Genomic DNA, 26,763 nt, shown 5'->3' on the forward strand with positions numbered 1-26,763 from the left:
AAACACAGCTTTCTCAGATAAGAAACAATATTCTGGAACTTCACATTAAATTAAATAGTAAATTCTGTGTCATATTCTACTACCAGGGCCATCTTTAATATTGATTGGACTCTGGGAAAAAAAATTCTTGGGCCCCCCCCATACAGTTTTCACTCTCCACCTGCTCTGAGACATACAATAAATAGCAGCTAGACTCAAAATCCGTTTACTGAATCAGATCAGGTAGCGATTGCAATTCGTTGCCAGAGGTTACAGTGTATCATTACCGCTCACTGACTGGTTGCTAGAGGTTACAGCACACATTACGGCTCATTGGTTGCTAGAGGTTACATCACATGATTTCTGCTTGTTGATTGTTGCTGGAGAGTACTGTACATCAATACTGCTCACTGATTGGTTGCTAGAGGTTACAGCACATCATCTCACTGCCTGCACACCATGGACTGGGGAGGTGAGGGGACCCATTAATAGACAGAAACCTCCAAGGGATCCTAGGACTGGGATCAGTGGCAGTGCTGGGGGGAGGGGAGGGTGTGATCAATGGCAATGTTGATTTTTTTTTACCGACTACCAATATAAAGAGGAGTTTCAACACTGGCCACCAATGTAATAGGGGTTTACACTGACTACACTGACCACTAATGTAATAGAAGCATTCACAGTAACCACCAATGGAAGGAGGGATTTACACTGACCACCAATGTAACTGAGACATATAACCTGCGTTCACGTTTGTGTGTGTTGGGAACACATGCAAAATCGCTTTCCTGACACCACAGAAAGGTGCTCCCCTTTAGCAGATACACAGCATTGCTATTAATTGTTAATGACACCCTCACGCATCTGCTGACCTGTGCCTTGGCACCATGTGATTTTGAAAAAGGGTTTGAGACTTTCCTCCGCATTTGTAGCGCATAGAGCAGCCCTTTGAAATGAATGGGCTTCCCTACACATGACCTACAACTTAATCCACTCTGTCAGTACACCTTTGCATCCTAATACCCAAGCTAAACTCTGCACCCCAAACCTCCCCCATCATCTCCACTCCAATCCCCCTCCCCTTTAACTCTACCTACCTCCTTTGCTCATCTTTGCACCCACCTTTCTTACCTCCATACATCCCCTCCTTGCTCACCTGTGCACCCCACACTGTGGGGTGCACACTCACCTGTGCACCCCACTGTAATTCCTTCTCTGCCTACCTCTGCACACCCCACACTACCCCTCCACTAATTTGCTTACTTTTATGGAACAGGCGGATGTTATTCTTAATGACCACAGTTGTAGGCAGGACTTTCAAGCTTGCCCCTTTATCTCCCCAGTGGGCAGCATTCAATATAGGTGATGGTGGGTATGACTTCAGGGGGGCATGAAAATCGACTCTATTTACATATGAATGCTGCTGGTCCGCCGCTATTTACATATGAATGTTTACATGTAAACACAGGGTCTGCAGGTCAGTCATCTGTACACAACAATAGGGCAGAGCTGGGCAGCATTAGTAACAGAACTTCACACTGAGATATCAGGACACAGCATGGGACTAAAACCTCAAGGGATGAGGGAATTTAAACTGGGATAGTTGGCAAGTATGAGGCAGCTGCTTTGGGCCCCACAACAATGACAGGGCCCAGGATAGCTGCCCTTTTGCCCTGCCTTAAAGACAGCCCTGTCTACTACATTTTTACAATGGTATGAGCTTGCACTGTCACAATAGGCAGAAAACAGCTAATCGATTTAAGGTTTAAGCAAGATAAGTCCCTTCAATGATTAGTAGAACCAGTGTTTTCCTTCATTATGGATAGAGTAGAAAAGAATTTTATCTCTGACAGATTGTTTTATTTTATTTAGGTATGTGTGTTCCATTATGATGAATTATTTCAATAGTGAGGAAAATTCTCTGGCAGCTAGGAAAAGTGCCCCCACTAAATATTTGCCTATTCTGGCAACTTAAAAATTAAATATAATCTTATTGTTTTTTTTTTTACCAAAAATATGTAGCAGAATATATATTGACCTACATTTATGAAGAAATTTGAATTGTTAAATTTTTTTTATTGGGTAAAATATTGTTTTTTTTTCAAAATTGTCAGCCTTTTTTTGTTTATAGCAAAAAAATAAAAACCGCAGAGGTGATTAAGTACCACCAAAAAAAAGCTCTATTTGTGTGGAAAAAAGAACATACATTTTATTTGGGTTCAGCATCACACGATCGCGCAATTGTCAGTTAAAGTAACGCAGTGCAGTATCTCAAATAATGACCTGGTCAGGAAGTGGATAAATCCTTCTGGGGCTGATTGGTTAACACAACTCTTTTCACTTTCACATTGTGTCTTCCCTGCTCCTTCACAGGTAATAGCTGTTGCTATGTTAATCTGTATGCTAACCATATCCATGCTATATATGACTGATAAGCTGACAGTCTGATAAACATTGTTCTCTGTTAAATGCTGCTGCTGCTTGAATATCCATGCTAACCATATCCATATAAACCCCTACATGTGTTGCGCCATCATATAAATAATTAGTTCACAGGTGCTGCAAATCAATAAAAAACACATTCAAAGCAAAAGTCCCATCACTATCAAAGACAAGAATAATAGTCCAGTGCAAATCAATTTTGCCAGTGAAAGTCCTTCAGACAATATACAGTATCTCACAAAAGTGAGTACACCCCTCACATTTTTGTAAATATTTTATTATATCTTTTCATGTGACAAAACTGACAAAATTACTCTTTGCTACAATGTGAAGTAGTGAGTGTACAGCTTGTATAACAGTGTAAATTCGCTGTCCCCTCAAAATAACTCAACACACAGCCATTAATGTCTAAACCGCAGGCAACAAAAGTGAGTATATCCCTAAGTGAAAATGTCCGAATTGGGCCCAAAGTGTCAATATTTTGTGTGGCCACCATTATTTTCCAGCACTGCCTTAACCCTCTTGGGCATGGAGTTCACCAGAGCTTCACAGGTTGCCATTGGAGTCCTCTTTCACTCCTCCATGATGACATCACGGAGCTGGTGGATGTTAGAGACCTTGCTCTCCTCCACCTTCTGTTTGAGGATGCCCCACAGATGCTCAAAAGGGTTTAGGTCTGGAGACATGCTGGGCTAGTCCATCACCTTTACCCTCAGCTTCTTTAGCAAGGCAGTGGTCTTCTTGGAGGTGTGTTTGGGGTTGTTATCATGTTGGAGTACTGTCCTGCAGCCCAGTCTCTGATTCTGTATGTCACAGTACATGTTGGCATTCATGGTTCCCTCAGTGAAGTGTAGCTCCCCAGTGCTGGCAGCACACATGCAGACCATGACACTCCCACCACCATGCTTGACTGTAGGCAAGACACACATGTCTTTGTACTCCTCACCTGGTTGATGCCACACACACTTGACACCATCTGAACCAAATAAGTTTTATTTGGTCTCATCAGACCACAGGACATGGTTCCAGTAATCCATGTCCTTAGTCTTCTTGTCTTCAGCTGTTTACGGACTTTCTTGTGCATCATCTTTAGAAGAGGCTTCCTTCTGGGATGTAAACCATGCAGGCCAATTTGATGCAGTGTGCAGCGTATGGTCTGAGCACTGACAGACTGACCCCCCACCCCTTCAACCTCTGCAGCAATGCTGGCAGCACTCATATGTCTATTTCCCAAAGACAACCTCTGGATATGACGCTGAGCATGTGCACTTAACTTCTTTGGTTGACCATGGCAAGGCCTGTGCTGAGTGGAACCTGTCCTGTTAAACCACTGTATGGTTTTGGTCACCGTGCTGCAGCTGTTTATGTGTCTTGGTAATCTTCTTATAGCCTAGACCATCTTTATGTAGAGCAACAATTTTTTCTTACATCTATGTTGAACTTCCAGTGACTAGTATGAGAGAGTGAGAGCGATAACACCAAATTTAACACACCTGCTCCCCATTCACACCTGAGACCTTGTAACACTAACGAGTCACATGACATCGGGGAGGGAAAATGGCGCGTTGGGCTTTTTTTTCCAGCTATTTAGAAAATAATGGCTGTGTGTTGAGTTATTTTGAGGGGACAGCAAATTTACACTGTTATACAAGCTGTACATTCACTACTTTACATTGTAGCAAAGTGTAATTTCTACAGTGTTGTCACATGAAAAGATATAATGTAATATATACAAAAATGTGAGGGTTGTACTCACTTTTGTGAGATATTGTAATTCAACAAAAGCACTGTGTCCTGCAGTTCATAATTAAAATCCTCTTCAGAAATCACCACAAGTGCACCCAAGTGTCTAATACAGATTCTGCTTACCAGACGGTTAGACCTCTAATCCTAAGAAGTCTAATGCCCCGTACACACGGTCGGACTTTGTTCGGACATTCCGACAACAAAATCCTAGGATTTTTTCCGACGGATGTTGGCTCAAACTTGTCTTGCATACACACGGTCACACAAAGTTGTCAGAAAATCCGATCATTCTGAACGCGGTGACGTAAAACACGTACGTTGGGACTATAAATGGGGCAGTGGCCAATAGCTTTCATCTCTTTATTTATTCTGAGCATGCATGGCACTTTGTCCATCGGATTTGTGTACGCACGATCGGAATTTCCGACAACGGATTTTGTTGTCGGAAAATTTTATAGCCTGCTCTCAAACTTTGTGTGTCGGAAAATCCGATGGAAAATGTGTGATGGAGCCTACACACGGTCGGAATTTCCGACACCAAGGTCCTATCACACATTTTCCGTCGGAAAATCCGACCGTATGTACAGGGCATAACAAGTCTTATGGGGGACAAATCCCATTACTGGATAAATGGATATGATCTGTACCCTCCAATTATGCCACTTAATAGCTGGATGAATTGATAGATGAGTGTAAGCCTCTACTTACTTTAACGGGTATATGAATGGAAGTCAGCCTCCACATCTGCAATACGCTGTCACGGTCAGCAGATGGATGGATTCGAGCCTTCACTCCCACAGCTTCCTGTCCAAATGTCTGAAAGGTGTCAGGGATGTACTGGCCGAAGCTCCTAGACGGAGGCCATTACGCATGCTCAGACATGCTCCTGCAGGTGCCCACCTTTCCGGGCATAGGCAAACATCTATGCGCATGTGTGAAAATAAGATCACGCACAGGCGAACACATATGCGCATGCGCGATCTTGTTAGCCATTGATGCTGGCACCAAATGGCTTATACAGTATAAGGGCAGCAGCTGCACTAATGCATTGCAGTCGGATCTGCAGCTTTACCTATATACCTGCTCCTGCTCCTGTGATCTGTGCTGGATTTCTGTGTTTGACACAGCTCACCCTGACCGTGCTTGCCTTAAAGACTTTGCCAACCTCTGCCTGCATCTTGACCATTCTCTGCCTGCTGTTTATGTTCATATCTGATCCTCCAATGCTAACTTGGCTTGTCTGACCCTGCATCCAGTTAGCCATCTGTCCTGCTCTGCATAGTGCCTGGTGATGCTGGTCCTACATCTGCTGTTTATCTGCATCAACTGTTCCTGTTGTCATACGCTGTTTCAGCCATCCAGCTCAGCTTTGGTGATGCACCTGCCACACACTGCTGCAACCAGTGGAAGATCTTGCAGGCACTCTTACCTCACCATGCTCTTGCTGTCGCAACACCAGTGGCCCTTGAGCCATGGCTGTACGAAAGGTCTCCTTCTACACATCAGGCTCTGCCACAAGGTACGTGACAGAAGGTAAGCGTGTATCTATACTAGTTCAAGGCACCACTGAGGGCCATTCTTTTAAAGATTAAACAGACAATCCACCACTCAGCCAAGACAAGACAGCATATAAAAGAGGAAGCGAGAATCGCTCATGGTACAATAAAAGACATACATTTATTTAATAAAAAACATGGATATACTAACATGCATAAAGTCAAACAGTATGTAAAAAATGTCCACATCGAACACCCCGGCGGGCATGATGATGTAACTACTGAAACTCTGCCCTACGAGTTTCGTCCGAACAGACATCGTCACTGGGGCAACACGGAACCATATCCATGCTATGTATGACTGGTAAACTGAAACTCTCAGCTGAATATTGTTCTATGGTAAATGTTCTCAAATAACTTTTTAAACTTGTTTGTATTGTTGGAGATTGATTCTCGCCTCCTTTTGTGATCAGAAAAACAATGATCTTTTATTAATTTGGACAAAGTGTTTGTGACTGGTCTAATTTTTGACAATTTGCCTTTTCATTAAAGTGTATTTTATCAGTTCCTAGTTCATCAATTGATGAATACTTCCCTTCCAATCCTCCAATAAATTTAGATCAGCCTAAGGAGCAACTCACAGACAGTACATTTTTTGCCAAAGTATTTTTGCACAAGCAATAAGCAGTTTAACGCAGCAGTTCAACTAAACCTGGAAAGATTGCAAGCAAACCAACATTTTGTAAAACAACTTAAAAGTCTTATTCCTTTCTACCCTCTAATATGCTCCCTCTAGCCTTCCTTCTCACATTAGTGTCCTCTGTTCTTAAATTCACACTACTTTACTAATCCTCCCCATCCCACAACTTATATACGGTATATGAACCTTTTTCAACCAGGGTGCCTAAACCAAGCCTGCCTTTTAGTTACACAAAGCCACGTTTTCATTGTGCACCATTACAACCTTCTAGCCACCAGCATCCTTACAATCAATGACATCATCAGTTGGATAAGGAGAATGTTTGGCACCTGCATAGCATCCTTGTTTGACCCTCCCCTGCCCCATCCATCTTTACTGGGGTCACATTAGCTCAGTGATTGAATAAAACGGAGGGATAAGAAGCATTGGAATACAAGTCAGTACCAGTTTGCAAAATGTATTTGCTTAAGAATAATTGACCTCTAATGTTGGGTGTTCTACGTGTGTGGATGTTGCTGCAATATGTACATCTGTTAGATGTCTACCATTAGATGTCTACACTATAATTTTTACATTTTAGAGTGGGGTGCTTCAAGACTGTCCAAAATTTGAATGGGGGTCTCGAGATTGTCCATAGTTTTAAAGGTTGCCTTGACTGAAAAAAGGTTGAGAAACACTGCTGTATATCACCCTCACTCCTATCCCTATTACTGCACCCATCACCTCTTGCAAATTCTGAACCCACAAGTTGACCTAAAGACTAGGACAATAAGTAATGTGCGTTTATATACATCCTGCTAACATCTAACGTTCCTCAACCTCTTTCTTCTCCTAATCTCTGGTGATATCTCCCCTAATTCTGGTCCTCAGTTATCTAACTACACCCACCACACGTGACACTCTTTCTGCTCAAGCAGTCCTCTCAGTTTAATTTCTATCCCCTTGCTTCCAAAAAACAGCCCCTGCTTCTCATGTGCTCTTTTGAATGCATATTCTGTCTGTAACAAGCTCACCTCTCCCATTATCTTTTTATCTCACATTTTGTTAACTGACTTGCCATTATTGAAATCTGGCTTCAAGAATCTGACTCTGCCTCTCCTGCTGCCCTTTCCCATAGTGGCCTCCTCTGTACTCATTCAGCCAGACCAATGGACAGAAGATTGATGATTTCTCTGCCTGGCTACCCTGCTTTCTTTCCTTTGAAATACCCACTATAATTATTGGTAACTTTAACCCCTTCCCACCCGCCATATAACAAAACGATGGCCGCAAAGTGGTTAAGTTATTCTGACTGGACGTCATATGACATCCAGCAGGGTGAACCACTAGCAGCATAGCGATCAGTGGTGTGGTGTGTCAGTCTGACACACCGCATTTCCAATCCTGGTAAAGAGCCTCTTACATAGGCTCTTTACTATGCGATCAGCTTTTTCCAGTCACAGCTGATCACAGTGTAAACGGGAAGAACCGTTTATTGTCTTTTCCTCCACTCTCAATGACAGACGTGAGTAGAGGAGAGTCGATCGGCTGCCCTCCTGATGGGGGGGTCTGCACTGATAATCAGTGCATTGATTATCAGAGCAGACCTATCGAGGATACCCACTGGAAACCACCAGGGATGTCCACTGGAGACCACCAGGTGAGCCCACCAGTAATGCTAATCAGTGCCAATCAGTGCCCATTTGGATGGCACTCTGTGCCCATGAGTTATTGCCTGTCAGTGCTATCTATCAGTTCCCATCAGTGCAGCCTATTAGTGCCCACCAGTGCCACCTATCAGTGCCACATATGAGTTCCCATCAGTGCCACCTATCAGTGCCCATCAGTGCTGAATATCAGCGCCACTATCAGTGCCCATCAGTGCTGCTTATCAGTGCTGCATATAAGTGCCTCATCATCAGTTCCCATCAGTGCCACCTCGTGAGTGCCACCTCATCAGTGCCAATCAGTACTGTTTCACCAGTGCCTTTCAGTGCAGCCTCATCAGTGCTCATCAGTGAAGGAGAAAACATACTCATTTACAAAGTTATGTAACAGAAACAAAGAAAAACTTTTTTTTTCAACATTTTTGGTATTATTTTATTAGGAGCACAAAAAATAAAAACCCAAGTGGTGATCAAATACCACCAAAAGAAAGCTCTATTTGTGGGAAAAAAATGATAAAAATTTTGTTTGGTACAGTGTTGCATGACCGCGCAATTGTCATTCAAAATGCGACAGCACCGAAAGCTGATAATTTGACTGGGCAGGAAGGGGGTGAAAGTGCCCTGCATTGAAGTGGTTAACATTCCCATTAACGTTAACAGCCGGGCTACATCTCAGCTTTTCAACTTAACCCCATTTTTTGACCTAACACAATGGACACACACTAATGCCCCATACACACAGTCGGATTTTTCGATGGAAAATGTGAGATCGGAGCGTGTTGTCGGACATTCCAAATCCATCGGATTTTCTGACACACAAAGTTTGAGAGCAGGCTATAAAATTTTCTGACAACAAAATCAGATCGCGTCAATTCCGACCGTGTGTGGCCAGTTCCGACGCACAAAGTGCCACGCATCCTCAGAAGAAATTCTGAGACGGAACAGCTTGGTCTGGTAAAATGAGCGTTCGGAATGGATACAGCACTTTCGTCACGCTGCAATGTTTTAAATAGTTTAATACAGCGCACTCTGTTCATCTTTATAATGTGAGAAGAATGAAGTAGTTTTGCTGCTCATATTCACAGAGACTTCTCACAAACTTATTTCTTTATTATTTATCGGGATTCCCTCAATATATTTTGATTTGTCACATCTGACCAATTTTTTTTTTGGTTGTTTTTAATTTTTTTTTTTACATTTTCAAGGCTGTTTATTTTTTTTTGGGTTTGTATTTTTTTCAAGGCTCTTTTTTTTTCTTTTTTTTGCTTTTTACTTCAGAATATTTTTGTGTGTGTTTTGTGTGTCGTTACCACAACACCATTGATATCTTGTATTATTTAATCTCAATGAGATTGTTTGGTGTTGGTGTCCCTTGTTAATTTAACATTGTATTTTGAAATGTATCTGCCTCCTCACTAGGGATGAGCCGAACACCCCCCCAGAACATGCGAACAGGAAAAATGTTTGCTCGAACACGCGAACACCATTAAAGTCTATGGGACACGAACATGAATAATCAAAAATGCTAATTTTAAAGGCTTATATGCAAGTTATTGTCATAAAAAGTGTATGGGGACCCGGGTCCTGCCCCAGGGGACATGGATCAATGCAAAAAAAAGTTTAAAAAACGGCCGTTTTTTTCAGGAGCAGTGATTTTAATAATGCTTAAAGTCAAACAATAAAAGTTTAATATCCCTTTAAATTTCGTACCTGGGGGGTGTCTATAGTATGCCTGTAAAGGGGGCGCATGTTTCCCGTGTTTAAAACAGTCTGACAGCAAAATGACATTTGGAAGGAAAAAGCCCATTTAAAATTCAACACAGGGAAACCCCGAACCAAAATTTAAAAAAAAAATGACGTGGGAGTCCCCCTAAATTCCATACCAGGCCCTTCAGGTCTGGTATGGATATTAAGGGGAACCCCAGCCAAAATTAAACAAAAAAAATGACGTGGGGTTCCCCCTAAATTCCATACCAGACCCTTCAGGTCTGGTATGGATTTTAAGGGGAACCCCGCACCAAAAAAAAAAAAAAAAACGGTGTGGGGTCCCCCCAAAAATCCATACCAGACCCTTATCCGAGCACGCAACCTGGCAGGCCGCAGGAAAAGAGGGGGGGACGAGAGTGAGGCCCCCCCTCCTGAACCGTACCAGGCCGCATGCCCTCAACATTGGGAGGGTGCTTTGGGGTAGCCCCCCAAAACACCTTGTCCCCATGTTGATGAGGACAAGGGCCTCATCCCCACAATCCTGGCCGGTGGTTGTGGGGGTCTGCGGGCGGGGGGCTTATCGGAATCTGGAAGCCCCCTTTAACAAGGGGACCCCCAGATCCCGGCCCCCCCGTGTGAAATGATAAGGGGGTACTTACCCCTACCATTTCACTAAAAAACTGTCAAAAATGTTAAAAATGACAAGAGACAGTTTTTGACAATTCCTTTATTTAAATGCTTCTTCTTTCTTCTATCTTTCTTCATCTTCTTCTTCTGGTTCTTCTGGCTTTTCTGGTTCTTCCTCCGGCGTTCTCGTCCAGCATCTCCTCCGCGGCGTCTTCTATCTTCTTCTCCTCAGGCCGCTCCGCACCCATGGCATGGGGGGAGGCTCCCGCTCTTCTCTTCATCTTCTTCTTCATCCTCTTCTCTTCTTCCTTCTTCTCTTCTTCTCTTCTTCATTTTCTTCTCCGGGCCGCTCTGCATCCATGCTGGCATGGAGGGAGGCTCCCGCTGTGTGACGGCATCTCCTTGTCTGACGGTTCTTAAATAACGGGGGCGGGGCCACCCGGTGACCCCACCCCCTCTGACGCACGGGACATGACGGGACTTCCCTGTGGCATTCCCCGTGACGTCACAGGGAAGTCCCATCAAGTCACCGTGACAAACGATTTCTCCCATAGACTTTTAAAGGGTGTTCTGCGGCATTCGAATTTGCCGCAAACACCCCAAATTGTTCGCTGTTCGGCGAACTTGCGAACAGCTAATGTTCGAGTCGAACATCAGTTCGACTCGAACTCGAAGCTCATCCCTACTCCTCACCAACAAACTGTTTTTTTTTAAGGAAAACACACATAGGCGAGTATAATTGAAACAAAAATTCCTTTATTAAGGGCTCACAACCAAACAAAGAGGGAGGCAATGCTGGAGAAACAGCAGACATTGGTGAAGCCATTGACCCCCAGGGCACACATCAATTCTTTTCAAGCAAAATTGGTGGCCTGAGGAGTCCATATCTAAGGGAGTGCAGTCTGGTCCAGAAGTCCCAGAGATCCGGAAAGCAGCAGATGATATCTGTGTCCCCAGGCTGTGGTCATACAAGAGACTGCATCTTTTGTCAGACCAGACTGAACCCAGGTCATCACTCTCTGGTCTTCCTTCCACACTTCCTTCCACGCTGTGGCTGTGGTGGTGGAGTTGTGGCAGCAGGAGGAGGAGGAGGAGGAGGATGGTCCAACTTAATCACGTCGGTATTGGGTGTGATTTCGCCACTCACCCCCTTAGTTAGGACTTTATAAATAAGTTTCTCACACATGAGACGTTGACCCTCCTGCATGCCCTTCAGTTTGGTGGCAGCCATGCAGGCAAAGGCCTCTTCAGGAGTGGGTAAGGCTCTGAGGGATGCAGAAGCCTCCTGAATGAGCCTGAGCGCTGAATCCTGCATGTGACTCCCCTTCCTGGGTCTTTTGTATGAAAGGCGGAGGGGAGGAACCTGCGATTCGGTCAGGCTCCGACTGGTCCCAGGCTTCTCCTGGCTGCCACTTAGCCCCGCCTCCTCCTGGCTGCCACTAACCCCCGACTCCTCCTGGCTGCCACATTCCACAGCCTCCTCCTGTGTGCCACATTCCAGAGCCTCGTCCTGGCTGAGGTCTTCCTGTGTATGAAAAAGGGACATAGTTTTAGTTTTTTATTCATCAATCACACACAATTTTCAGCTCATGACTGTTGCAAATTGAATGTTAACAAATATAAAAGACTATCATTCTGAGCCCAGCATTTTTCATTCTTGTCCCAATTATTTTTGGCCACTACTGTCTATTGATATGTAAAACACTTTCTTAAATCAGCAATTAGTGATCAATAATAACATCTAGTAAACATCATTTATTTATTGACCAGAAATCTGTAGAAGAATTCTATACCTGACTCCATATGGGCTCCTCCACTTCTTCCTGGCTGGAAGTCCCAGGTTGGACATCGGAAGCCTCAGCTGGGGTGGAAGGAAGGGTTGAGAGGGATTCCCTGACTCCAGTCTGGTCTGACAGAAATCGCAGTCTCTCATAGTAACACAGTCTGGGGACATAAATGTCATCTGCTGCAGCTCCGGATCTCTGGGAATCTGTGACCTTCTTGCGCTACCTAAGATAAGTGCTCCTCAGGCCACCAATTTTGTTTTTTAAATAGAAGATGGTTGCCATGGGGACCACCGGCTTCACCAACTCCAGCAGTTTCTCCAGCGCTGCCTGCCTCTTTTGTTTATTATTATAATGTGGATGTTTCACCTGCCACAGACAGGGCAGTTCCTTGTACTTGTCTATGTACAGGGGGAGGAAGTTGTGGTCATTGAAGCCATTCATTTTATCTGCAAAACACAAAACGAGACAAACAGAATTTCGGGGTATGTAGATCAAAAGATCAGCTCAGGAAACGATGGTCGGACTTTAAATTAAGAGAGCATGAGCAGTACAGAAAGATCTGGAGAGTGCTGCAAAAAAGTAAGTAGTTGTCCTGTGTTCCGATTCTTTTTATGTTTATTACGTTCGTGCTGCTCCATGTGCTTTTCTTAACTGTTATCCATTTCTAACTGTGAACTTTCATGTTCATGGGCACACTATTCGTTCTTATCAAACATTTTTCGTGCGGCCTAGAAAACACCATTGTTTTGGCCATATACATTTGCCCACATTTTTTAGGATCTACTTGTCTGAAACTAATTTGGTTGTGTATATGTGTTTGATACTAGAATGATACTAGAATGAAATGCAAACTAGATTCTGTGTAAGGAGAGGACACTCAGCAGCTGGTTACACATCTGGATGCTGGAGCACTAGTGTGGGACACAAGAACACCCTTTTTATTAAGGGTCCCACACAGGTGCTCCAGTGGATACTATAGGGGTGTCTCCATCTTTGTACAAAACAGGTAAAGTATTGAAGCTTGACAAAGGACAATAAAAATGCAACATCTTGGAACTCTGCCAAAACAGACAATTGTACCCCACTTCCAAGCAATGTTTCATATTTATAGTTCTGCCATTAAATATCTGTGTGCTAAGTATACCATTTTTTTTAACATAGGGGAGAAAAGACTCGGAGGACACCCCTCATCTGAGGAGACCAGAGACCCCCACCTCTAGAAGAAGGGGAAATCCACCCAAGCAACGCAGAGCACGAGGAGGAAGACGTGGTGGAAATTGGCACCACAACAGGTGAGTGTCTGCGACCACAGGCTCAGGTAAGAGATGGATACCGCCATATTTATAATACATGTTTTTTTCTGGTTTCCATCTTTTTAGGTGATCGTGATGTTGTGGATCCAGATCCTTTCACCTCAGAAAGTGCACAGATCCTGATCGGGGAGATCGTGGGATGTAATAGGGACTTGGAAAACATCAAGAAAAATATCAATGATGTTATTCAAAAAAATAAGAACATCACTGATGTTTTCGGGAGAGTTTAAAACCCCTCCAAAGTTCTTTCTTTTATGGTGTGCTACAATTTTAACATTTTTTGTCTAATTGGAGAAAAGCCAAATTTTGAGGATGCACACAGTGTGTCAACATGTGCTATCTGCCATCACGGGAGATCAATGGCCGCGTTTTGGGGGTGCAACCCCTTCCTCAATAATAAAGTAGCTGTGAGGAAGGGGTTGCTCCCCCAAAACATGTCCCTTGATTCCCCATGATGGCAGCTAGCACATGTTGACATTAGGCTATTTGTGTGCATCTTCAAAATTTGGCTTTTCCGGGGGTGACTTCACCCCATCTGAACGCAATATCAAACACAGTTTGTAAATACTCATGTCTGATATTGCCTTCAAGTTCTACCAAATGTGAACTTTGTAAGTTCAAGATTTGTGTCTTTCTTGTTGGTTTTAAACATGCCTGTTTTATCTTAAATGGACATTTCTACTTTTTCTAATGTGACCCCAAAAATTGTTATACAACAAACATGTTGGTTTGTTTTAAAAATCTTTTCTAAATGCACATGTGATTGTGCAGGTATTAAAAAAAGATTGATAATCAAGAATGTGTGGATTATTGTCTAAACGCTCCAACACTTTTGTGGTGCTCTAATTGGTGTTTTCTGTGACAATGGGTGTTATTTCCTAAGGGCAAATCCACTTTGCACTACAAGTGCAGTTTCAAGTGCACTTGTAGTGCAAAGTGTCTTTGCCTTTAGTAAATAACACCCAACAGTGCTTTGTAAGGTTACACAATCACGCCATTTTCAGAACTCAACACATTTCTGTCAGGGTCAGCTAAAACAAACACAAGCAGTAAATGTCACCAAAGATTTGCTTTTTTTTATTTGAAAAAGGTTTTACACATTGTCTGGCATATTGATAGCCCCCCTACCCGCAAAGTATTCAAGGTATCTTAGCCAGACATCACGGACACTCGGGGGGGGGCAAGCCAGGACAGTGACTTTTAAGCGCTGTCAGGGTTGGTTCATTTTGAATTCCGGCCTCAGGCCCAACTGAGCTAGCATAGTTGTCAGAATGTTGCTGTAAAAAGTTGTGTAAAACACAGCATGCCAGGATAATGTGATTCAGTTTGTACTCCGCCATATGTATTGGGTGTAAGAAATAGGCGGAACTGGCTGGCCATGATTCCAAACGTGTTCTCCACCACTCTTCTGGCTCTGGCCAGCTGGTAATTAAAAACCCTCTGGTCAGGGGTGAGGGTCCTCATCGGGAATGGCCGCATAAGATGGTCCCCCAGCGCAAAAGCTTCATCTGCAACGAAGACAAATGGGAGTCCTTCCACATTGTCTTTTGGAGGTGGCAAGTCCAAGCTGCCATTCTGGAGATTCCTGTAGAACTCCGTCTGGGCAATGACTCCACCATCGTACATCCGGCCATTCTTCCCCACGTCCACATACAGAAATTCATAAGTAGAACACCACCGCCAACATCACAATACTATTGAACCCCTTATAATTATAATAGTACGACCCCAAGTTGGGTGGTGGGATGATGTGGACGTGTTTCCCATCAATTGCCCCTCCGCAGTTAGGAAAGTCCCACCGCTGGGCAAAGTGGGAGGCCACAGTCTGCCATTCCTGTGGCGTGGAAGGAAACTGTAGAGTAAAAAAAAAAAGAAATTAGTCTTTTTGCACATAAACATGGAAAGCAGATTAGACACAAACATTATTGGACAACATCAAGATACCATTTATTTATGGGAATTTTTAAAGACCAAAGTATAAGGTACACCTATCAGATCCCCCCCCCCCTCATGTGCCATTTCTAACATTATAGGGGGGGGACTCTTGGACAGGTAACCCTCTCCACTTCATTGAGAGATGAATGCCTATATAATGTGCATTACTTTGAACAGACCCTGCTTAGTTACACTATTGGCAGCCCACTGGACAGGTAAGAAGTGTCATAATACAAAGATATAAATACACACTGTACACATTTGAGCACATTTGGACATTTTGCTATTACCTATCAAGATAATAATAGGATACAAAAACTTTAAACAGTACCATTTGGAAGTATACAGGCAGGCCCTTGCACTACATGCTTTGGGGAATTCATCCATAAATCTGAGCACAAAAGAGGTGGGTATAGTGTGTATGGGTTTGGCAAAGTCAGCAGATAGAGGATAGATAGAGAATTGTTATCAGCTGACTTAGCAGTTGGGGGGAGGGTTCAAAATGATTTGGGGATACCCAAAAAATGCCTCCGGCACTCTGCCTGAATTTGAAGCACCAATCACATTTCAAAACATTTTAGTAGTGTTTGGGGTAAAGCACTACTATGGAGCTGATAAAATACATTGTTAAGTGACTACATGAGGTGAATATAGGGCAGGAGACCATGCTGGGGAGGTCAGTGAAAGCACATATGTATGAAGGACAACAAAAATAATTACATAAAAATCCAGCATGAATGAGGACAAAGAGAACATTCACAGCATATTACAATCATTGTAATTAGGGAATGAGGAAAGAAATACAATATATTAGCAAACATTGAATACAATAAAATGTGATATTAAAGGATAAAAATCTTACCTTAATATAATCCTTCTGCAGGACCTGAATGATGGCAGAACAAGTCTCTGGGATAATGATTCCCAGAGCCTGGGGGGAGATGCCTGTCGAGAACTGGAGGTCCTGCAGGCTTCTCCCTGTCGCTAAGTACCGCAGGGTGGCGACTAGCCTCTGCTCCGAAATGATGGCTTGCCTCATGCAGGTATCCTGCCTGCTGATATAGGGGGTCAACAAAGCCAACAAACTGTGAAATACGGGGTCCGTCATCCAGAGAAAGTTCCTGAAATCATCAGGATTATTCTCACGGATCTCACGGAGCAAAGGCATATGACAGAACTGGTCACGCTGAAGCAACCAATTCTTGGTCCATGAACTCCTCCCCACCCTGTTCATGGACTGGACTTGTGTCAAGGTCAGGACCCCAACACCAAGCCCCCCGCACAGCACAAACTCTACGAGGAGTACGTATACGCAACATGGCTAGAAAACGGTCGGCTGCTCAGAACAAAGTAACAGAACGCACTGAAGAACAGCAAGGCCTGTGAAGCGCGACCTGAAATACAGTAACGAACGAACAAGAACAGAATGACAAGAGTCACGTGTCACTTGCTGTACGCTCTGAAGAGCAGATACAAACCCACAAGCACAAACTGAACAGCAGAAAACGATCTGAAAACCACGAGTCTGAAAAAGCGCGAATCGTCTCTCGCCAAACTTTTACTAACACGAGATTAGCAAAAGGAGCTCAAAGGGTGCCAGGCTTGGTTCTGAACTGGCCTTTTCTAGACTCGTCGTACCTGGTGTACGTCACTGCGTTCTTGGCGATCGGAAATTCCGACAACTTTGTGCGACCGTGTGTACGCAAAACAAGTTTGAGCCAACATCCGTCGGAAAAAATCCATGGATTTTGTTGTCGGAATGTCCGATCAATGTCCGATCGTGTGTACGGGGCATTACACTCACTCCAATTCTTAATGCCCTTGACCTTGTGTTCTCCCATCTCTGCACTTCTTGCAACCTCATCAACACCCCTTTCCTCTCTCTGATCAAAATCTCATTGGTTTCACAGTGCCCTTTTCTTCAACTACACTCCCTCCAAGCTGCAAATGATTATTCATAGAAACTTTCTCGACTATAACCCTTCTCTTTTCTGTTCTGATACTGACCACCTCTATGACAAAATCTCACCCCTGTCTTACCCTAACCTGGCAACTTCAGTCTACACTAGTTTGCTCTCATCCTCACTGGATGCACTTGCTCCTCTAAATACATGGAGAATCAGGCCCTGATATTTGAAACCTTGGCAAACTGATGATATCAGTAATCTCAAGAGACATAATTGTGTTTCTGAGTGACTGTGTCGTAAAACTAAGTCCCTGTAGTACTTCACCACATACATATTCCTATACATGACCCAAAACCTATCCTTTAAAATCAACTGTTTAAGCTAACATATAGGCCGTGATTTACTATTACTGTTGTGTATTTTCCAGGTTTGTGCTACCTTGCAGACACCTAAATGGATGTACCGCCACTTTTGTAAATCCCTATATGACTGATGCTAATACAATGTAGCAGCTCGGCAAAGGACATTAAGATTCAAAATGGCAGTCAAAGCACCTCTGTGGTTTCTGGAAGTTCCCGATCTAAGTAGTAGCACCTCACTTTTGGAAACTGATTTTGTATGGGGACTGGTTGCTTTTCTACTTTCAAATAGTTTGTATTAAAGTTTAAACAAGTACAAAAACCAAGGTGAGATGTACACATTCACATCCATACAGTAAGACATATGATGAGACAGTGACTCTGATGTAATACAGAGGTATAACTTTGTAATGAACTCAGAAGAATGCTTGCAAGTTGTGTTGAGCATCTGTCAATAATGTGAACTCAGGTGGAAGGGTTAGATAAGGGGGTAGAAATAGGGTATTAGGGAGGTACAAGAAAGAGTGGGAAAGGAGTAAGGATACATCAATGCAAAATAGGGGGAGAGCAAGATACCAGTCCAAGTAACAATAACATTACATACTCCATTTTCATTTGAGCTATCAGATAGAAACTGTACATTTAGGATTTTGAAACCATAAAGACCAAGTATTAGCAAATTTACCAAAGGAGAGGGTCCTGAGGGAAAACCTCCTTTCCAGATCACAATGATAGTTTAGATCACTTACCGTCTTGGAGAGTGAAGGTGCTGTGGGCGATTTTCACAGTCTGGTGATATCTATAAGTTTTGCTGCATGTAGTAGGTGGATAATAATACTTCTAGATTTGGTAGGGAAGTGTTCCAGACCAAGATGGAGTAATGCTATTTTGCGGTCAGGGCTGATTGGGCTTCCAGTGATCTCAGAGATCAAGGTAAATATTTTATTCCAGAAAGATCTAGGACCACATAATGTGTAGCAGGGATCCAGGTTTACCACATTGGTGAAACATTGGGAAGGATGGGTAGGGTATATTTTTGAGAGTTGCAGAAACCTCCTTCTAGAATGATGAATCTTACAATGTGATTTTTAAAATTTCTTTTTATTATAAATTGTTAAAATTATGTCTATACCACATAATAGACATATTGAAAGTGTAAAAGTTATGCAGCATGACTCTAATGGATCAAACAGACTTCCCCCTCTGCAAAGTATAGTAATTCCTCTATGAACAATAAGTTTTGTACTATTTGCAGATCCTGCCTGGCTTACATAGTTACATAGTAGGCGAGGTTGAAAAAAGACACAAGTCCATCAAGTCCAAACTATCTGTGTGATTTTATGTCAGTAGTTCATTATATATCCCTGTATGTTGTGGTCATTCTGGTGCTTATCTAATAGTTTTTTGAAAATATCGATGCTCCCTGCTGAAACCGCTGCCTTTGGAAGAAAATTCCACATCCTTACCGCTCTTACAGTAAAGAACCCTCTACGCAGTTTGAGGTTAAACCGCTTTTGTTCTAATTTTAGTGAATGGCTGTGTGTCTTATTAAATTCCCTTTCGCTGAAAAGTTTTATCCCTATTGTGGGGTCACCAGTACGGTATTTGTACATTGAAATCATATCCCCTCTCAAGCGTCTCTTCTCCAGAAAGAATAAGTTCAGTGTTCGTAACCTTTCCTCATAACTGATGTCTTCCAGTCCCTTTATTAATTTTGTTGCCCTTTTCTGGACTCTCTCCAGTTCCAGCACATCCTTCCTGAGGACTGATGCCCAGAACTGGATGCATACTCGAGGTGTGGCCAGACCAGAGTCTTGTAGAGTGGGAGAATTATTGTTTTATCTCTGAAGTTAATCCCCTTTTTAATGCATGCCAATATTCTGTTTGCTTTGCTTGCAGCAGATTGGCATTGCATGCCATTGCTGAGCCTGTAATTTACTAGGACCTCCAGGTCCTTTTCCATTCTAGATTCCCCCAGAGGTTCTCCCCCCAGTGAGTAGATTGCATTCATATTTTTGCCCCCCAAATGCATTATTTTAATTTTTTCTACATTAAACCTCATTTGTCATGTACTTGCCCACCCCATTAATTTGTTCAGATTTTCTTGCAAGGTTTCCACATCCTGCGGAGAATTTATTGCCCTGCTTAGTTTAGTACCATCAAATACAGAGATTGAGCTGGTTATCCCATCCTCCAGGTCGTTTATGAAAAAATTAAATAGTATTGGTCCCAGGACAAAACCCTGGGGGATTCCACTTTCCACCCAGACCATTCCGAGTACTCCATATTTATCGCTACCCTCTGAACTCGCCCCTGTAGCCAGTTTTCAATCCATGTACTCACCCTATGGTCTATGCCAACGGACCTTACTTTGTACAGTAAACGTTTATGGGGAACTGTATCAAATGCTTTTGCAAAATTCATATACACCACGTCTATGGGCCTTCCTTTATCTAGATGGCAGCTCACCTCCTCATAGAAGGTTAAAAGATTGGTTTGGCAAGAACAATTCTTAATGAATCCATGCTGATTACTGCTAATGATACCGAGTCATTGCTAAACTCTTGTACAGTATATAGTCCCTTATCATCCCCTCCAAGAGCTTGCATACAGTTGATGTTAGGCTAACTGGTCTGTAATTCCCAGGGATGTATTTTGCCCCTTTTATAAATAGTGGTGCTACATTGGCTTTTCTCCAATCAGCTGGTACCATTCCAATCAGTAGACTGTTTGTAAAAATTAGCAACAATGGTCTAGCAATTACTTGACTGAGTTCCTTAAGGACCCATGGGTGCAAGCCATCTGGTCCCGGTGACTTATTAATGTTAAGTTTTTCAAGTCTATTTCTAAATCTGTCCTCTGTTAGCCATGGGGGTGCATCCTGTGACGTGTCATGAGGATAAACATTACACTTTTGGTTATTGAAGTCCCTTGATTTCCTCGTGAAGACTGAGGAGAAGAATACATTCAAAACCTTTGCCATCTCTCCATCCTTAGTAACCAGATTCCCTTTATCATTGTTTATGCAACCAATATGATCTGACCTCCCTTTCCTACTATTTATATACTTAAAATCTTTCTTGGGATCTTTTTTACTGTCCTCTGCTATGTGCCTTTCGTGTTCTATCTTAGCTGCCCTGATTGCACCCTTACATTTCTTGTTGCATTCTTTGTAAAGTTTGAATGCTGATGATGATCTCTCATCCTTGTATTTTTTGAAGGCCTTCTCCTTTGCTTTTATATGCATTCTTACGTTGGAGTTAAGCCACCCAGGACTTTTATTAGCTCTTTTAAATTTTTTCCCATTGGGATGCACTGGCTAATACCCTTATTTAATATGTTCTTAAAGCATACCTATGTTTCCTCCATGTTCTTTGTTCCTAAGATTTTATCCCATTTAGTATCTTCTAGCAAGGATCGTAGTTTAGGAATGTTGGCTCTTTTGAAATTCAGTGTCTTTGTATTTCCCTTATGTTTCCTACTTGTGTGATTTATACTGAAACGAATTGACCTGTGATCACTGTTTCCTAAATTGCCCGATATTTCCACATCCGTGATCAGGTTTGTATTGTTGGTAATCAGTAGGTCTAGTAATGCTTTGTTTCTAGTTGGTGCATTTACCATCTGAATATATATATATATGATTAAGTGCCCAACCTATACCATACAAACATAATTGTATATAATCAATAAAAATAAAATTGTGTGTAATGATCAACCTTGGGTGTCAAAACTTAACTACAAAACTGAAAAGTGAATATTAATATTAAAATAGAAAAATCAATTCTATATATGTATTGTCCATCAGGGGGCTTGATAGCGTCCTTAACGGGTAACACCCCAAAATATATGTGAAAACTTCTCTAGAAACAGGTCTTTCTGTCAGGAAGGGATGTTGTCTTCCTCACATATACCAGGCAAATATGTATAAGAAGGCCGCTTATCAGACATGTAGGACCCCTATTACAGAGGTCATATAGGCTCAAGTATGCCGGGTCACCTATGCAGGGAGAGCTGATTCAAACAACTGACAAACTTCATTCCTCATCAGGTGCTTCGGAACACTGTAATGTTGGCTCAGTGGACTACAATGTTCTCCTTGTACTCCTTATCCAGGTAGGATCACTCATGATATGAGTTATTAAAAGAGGAAAGAAAGGCGCTTCATGCTGAAGAAAGTTAAAAAAATTCCTTTTATTCCATATTGATGGACAGCTGACATCTTAAAAGCATTTGGCAAAAACAAATTCAAACGAACAGCAAACAGCCGCGGCAGAAGCCAGCCAGCTGGAACGTGGTGACGTCAAGTCCTACAGCTCCACCCGACTCTGCGTTTCTCCGTATTAGGCATCGACTGGGAAAAGAGGCTAGGGCTAGATGTCACACACCACGCTATATATACACATCTCTGCAAGAGAGTGACACTGGAAACCAGATTAGAACCATTTATCAATCTGTTTACAGTGTACATGGACAAAAGGGCTAATAATTAATCGGTCAACAGTAACTATTAACGCACTGAGACCAAGGCATATTCCCTGTTCCTTATATCAATGGTAAACGTATATATATATATAACACAAATGGTTTATAAATTTATTATATATCAGATATATTCTCATAAAAAACTTGTAAATGGGATTCTATAAAATTAAGAATCACATCTGCAAGATCCAATAAAAAATCATAAAAACACCTATAGACATTTACATTATGTCATAGCAATAAAACAATCTATAGTTGTGCTTAAATCTATTCACAACCCCTCAATGTATAGCAGCCTGCATATTCAAAGGGGAGGGATACCGATAAAGTAAAGAAAAGAGCGGGGTTAAATTATAACATACATTGATATAATGTCAGGCAACCCACATATGAGGCAAACCGTCCTATGACTAATCAAGGGGGAAATAGCAACATTGGAGACAATTAGTGTTAAATACTTCACTCATATCCTGCTAATAACTAATAAACCCAGGAAACAAGGAGAGGAAAAAAAGACCCCAGATGACGACTGTGCAGTTGAAACGCGTTGGGTGAACCTTCCGCTAACATCGCCTCATGCTTTTACATGCTGTAAAAATTTCTTCCAAATGTGAGTGTTGAATTTATATTTTTAATAAACCACCTTATTTTTAAACGGTATCACACTATGTCAGCCCCCTTTTTCTATTACATGATACCCTTCCTGTGACAATAAGTTTTCATGCTCCCCGAGACTCCTGGAAACCTCAGCTAACATCTCATGACCGTCTAAGGCTGATCGACTGACGGAGTTCCAGGATCTGCTGTCCCCCATTGGGTGGTTTGAACCCAACAAGCCTTGTTGACTTGGGTGGTATATGCCCCGCCAAGTCAATAATATCTGGTAAGCCTCCTCCCTCTTTCACGGTGGTGGTGTTTGCTTCCATTTTTGCACTCCAAGGTTCCCAGGAATGCCAGGAACTTCTCACATATGTATTGGATCACAAACCTAATTGGACTGTATTTCATCATTTCGTTCAATTTGGACATTTGTGTGTAGTGCAGTCACTATATTAGCACATTGCTTAATATCCATTCACATCTATTATGTTAGAGTTTGTGTCATTTTGTCACATATATGTTTGAATCACATACAATTTTTTCCCTTTTTTTGCAATCATAGCGCTGCACTTATTTATTTTCTACCTACCTAGCTCTTTGTCTACAGCTGTGCCACCTGCTGGATTGCGGAGTCACAGCGCAGTATACACTTTTTATTATTCACTAAGGAGAGGAAAAATGACTGCGAGAAAGGACACTTCAACTATTATTGATGTAACAGCTAATGTCCCACTCAATGTTAAGGCCCTGAGGACTGTAACACTGCATCTCAAATATCCATCGAGTTTCTCTACGTGAGATGTGACGTTTCAAGATACTTCCTCTCCAAGGTTTCCTTTTGACCAAGACCTTTTTTAAAAACACCGATCGCAATGGGTATATCCCAGTAGATAGTGGGCACCACCCAAAATGGCTTAAGGCTATCCCTACGGGACAATTCCAACGTATCAGACGAAATTGTTCCCACCTAGTAGATTTTGAGGACCAGGCCGGTGTGTTGAGAAATCGGTTTATAGAAAAGGGGTACAAGCCCTCTTCTTTGGATAAAGATCTACATGAGGTTGCCCTCCTTGATAGACAAAGCCTACTGGTCCCAAGAACTAAAGACAGAAACTGAACTAATAAGGATTTGGAATGGTCCTTTTTGACCACTTTTTCTTCTCATTTTTGGTGGGTGAATAAAATAATACATAAACATTGGCAGGTGTTGAAGTGCGACAAATTGGGAAATCAAAATCTCAAGGACTTGTTGGCACCCAGTGTTATAGATTCTCCTCCCAGGATACAAATTTTTGGTAATTTAAAATGTTTTTTTTCCCTGTAGAAGATGTGCAGTTTGTAAGTCATCACAAACTGCCAAAAAATTTTCTTTCTCATCATTTGTCACCTCTAGAGTTTATCCCATAGAAGAATTTATTACCTGTGGGACTATAGGGTTGATTTACCTCCTCAGCTGTCCATGTGGCTTCCAATACATTGGTAGGACCACTCATGCACTCAAAATTAGAATTGATGAACACCTTTCCAATAATCGGAGGGTATTCATTGGACATAGTGTCTCGTGGCATTTTCGCCAATTTCACAACCGAGACCCATCTGCTCTGAAAGTGATAGTCATTGAGAAATATACCCCCCATTGGAGAGGAAGTAAGTTGAAACGTCACATCTCACATAGAGAAACTCAATGGATATTTGAGATGCAGTGTTACAGTCCTCAGGGCCTTAACATTGAGTGGGACATTAACTGTTACATCAATATTAGTTGAAGTGTCCTTTCTGGCAGTCATTTTTCCTCTCCTTGTTTCTTGGGTTTATTAGTTATTAGCAGGATATGAGTGAAGTATTTAACACTAGTTGTCTTCAATGTGGCTATTTCCCCCTTGATTAGTTATAGGAGGGTTTGCCTCATATGTGGGTTACCTGACATTATATCAATGTATGTTAGAATGTAACCCCGCTCTTTTCTTTACTTTATCGGTATCCCTCCCCTTTGAATATGCAGGCTGCTTTACATTGAGGGGTTGTGAATAGATTTAAGCACAACTATAGATTGTTTTATTGCTATGACATATAATGTAAATGTCTATAGGCGTTTTTATGATTTTTTATTGGATCTTACAGATGTGATTCTTCATTTTATAGAATCCCATTTACAAGATTTTTATGAGAATATATCTGATATATAATACATTTTTAAACCATTTGTGTTCTATATATACGTTTACCATTGATATAAGGAACAGGGAATATGCCTTGGTCTCAGTGCGTTAATAGTTACTGTTGACCGATTAATTATTAGCCCTTTTGTTCCATGTACACTGTAAACAGATTGATAAATGGTTCTAATCTGGTTTCTGGTGTCACTCTCTTGCCGAGATGTGTATGTATAGCGTGGTGTGTGACGTCTAGCCCTAGCCGCCTTTCCCAGTCGATGCCTAATACGGAGAAACGCAGAGTCGGGTGGAGCTGTAGGACCTGACGTCACCACGTTCCAGCTGGCTGGCTTCTGCCGCAGCTGTTTGCTGTTCGTTTGAATTTGTTTTTGCCAAATGCTTTTAAGATGTCAGCTGTCCATCAATATGGAATAAAAGGAATTTTTTAACTTGCTGCACCGTGAAGCACCTTTCTTTCCTCTTTTAACAACTCATATCCCACGATTGATCCTACCTGCATAAGGTGTACAAGGAGAACATTGTAGTCCGCTGAACCAACATTACAGTGTTCCGAAGCACCTGATGAGGAACGAAGTTTGTCAGTTGTTTGAATCAGCTGTCCCTGCATAGGTGACCTGGCATACTTGAGCCTATATGATCTCTGTAATAGGGATCCTACATGTCTGGTAAGCGGCCTTTTATACATATTTGCCTGGTATATGTGAGGAAGACAACATCCCCTCCTGACAGAAGGACCTGTTTCTAGTGAAGTTTTCACATATATTTTGGGGTGTTACCCGTTAAGGACGCTATCAAGCCCCCTGATGGACAATACATATATAGAATTGATTTTTCTATTTTAATATTAATATTCACTTTTCAGTTAAGTTTTGTAGTTAAGTCTTGACACCCAAGGTTGAACATTACACGCAATTTTATTTTTATTGATTATATACAATTATGTTTGTATGGTGTAGGTTGCACACTTAATCATATATATATATATATATATATATATATATATATATATATATATATATATATATATATTTATATTTATTGAACCGTATATTCAGGTTTTTTTAGGTTGCAACACCTTCACTTTTATTCACATTTGTATATCATTTGATTTGCATATTTTGGGGTTAGCGCGGATTGTTCCTATTACACATTTACCATCTGACCCATGAAATTGTCCTGCAAGACATTTAGGAACTTGCGAGCCTTAGATGAATGCGCGGTTTATTCCACCCAGTCTATGTCTGAATAATTAAAATCCCCCCATTATAATGACACTTCCCACCCTTGCCGCTAATCGAAATTGTGATAGGAGGTCCGCCTTCCCTCCTCCCTCTGGTTAGGGGGCCTAGAGCATACGCTCAGTATTACTTTGCCCTTAGTTTCCTCCCTTTGTAGCTCTACCCATAAGCATTCCACCTCCTCCCTTGCTCCATTGGTGATGTTGTCTCTCACATTCACTTGTACATCATTTTTGATATACAGGCATACCCCTCCCCCTTTCTTGCCCCTCTATCCCTGTGATATAGGGAATACCCTTGAATGGTTGCCAGCCAATCATGAGACCTGTTGAACCAAGTCTCTGAAATTCCTACAAAATCTAAATCCTCCTCATACAATAGTAGCTCTAGTTCTCCCATCTTGTCGACCAGACTCCTATACTATTGCATACTATCTCCTCATTGGGTGTTCTGAGGTTGCAAATAGGACTTGTTACTGTACTTACCTCGGGTTGAGGTGCTTTAGTCAACCTACCACTAAGGCCCCCAATACTACCCTCTGGAATTTGTTCCGTGCTGACTGTCTCTACCTCTGGACTCTCCCCCCGTCGCCTAGTTTAAAAGCCCCTCTAACTTTTGGGCC

The sequence above is a fragment of the Aquarana catesbeiana genome, linkage group LG11 (assembly GCF_042186555.1).
Source record: "Aquarana catesbeiana isolate 2022-GZ linkage group LG11, ASM4218655v1, whole genome shotgun sequence".
NCBI classification, from domain to species: Eukaryota; Metazoa; Chordata; class Amphibia; order Anura; family Ranidae; genus Aquarana; species Aquarana catesbeiana.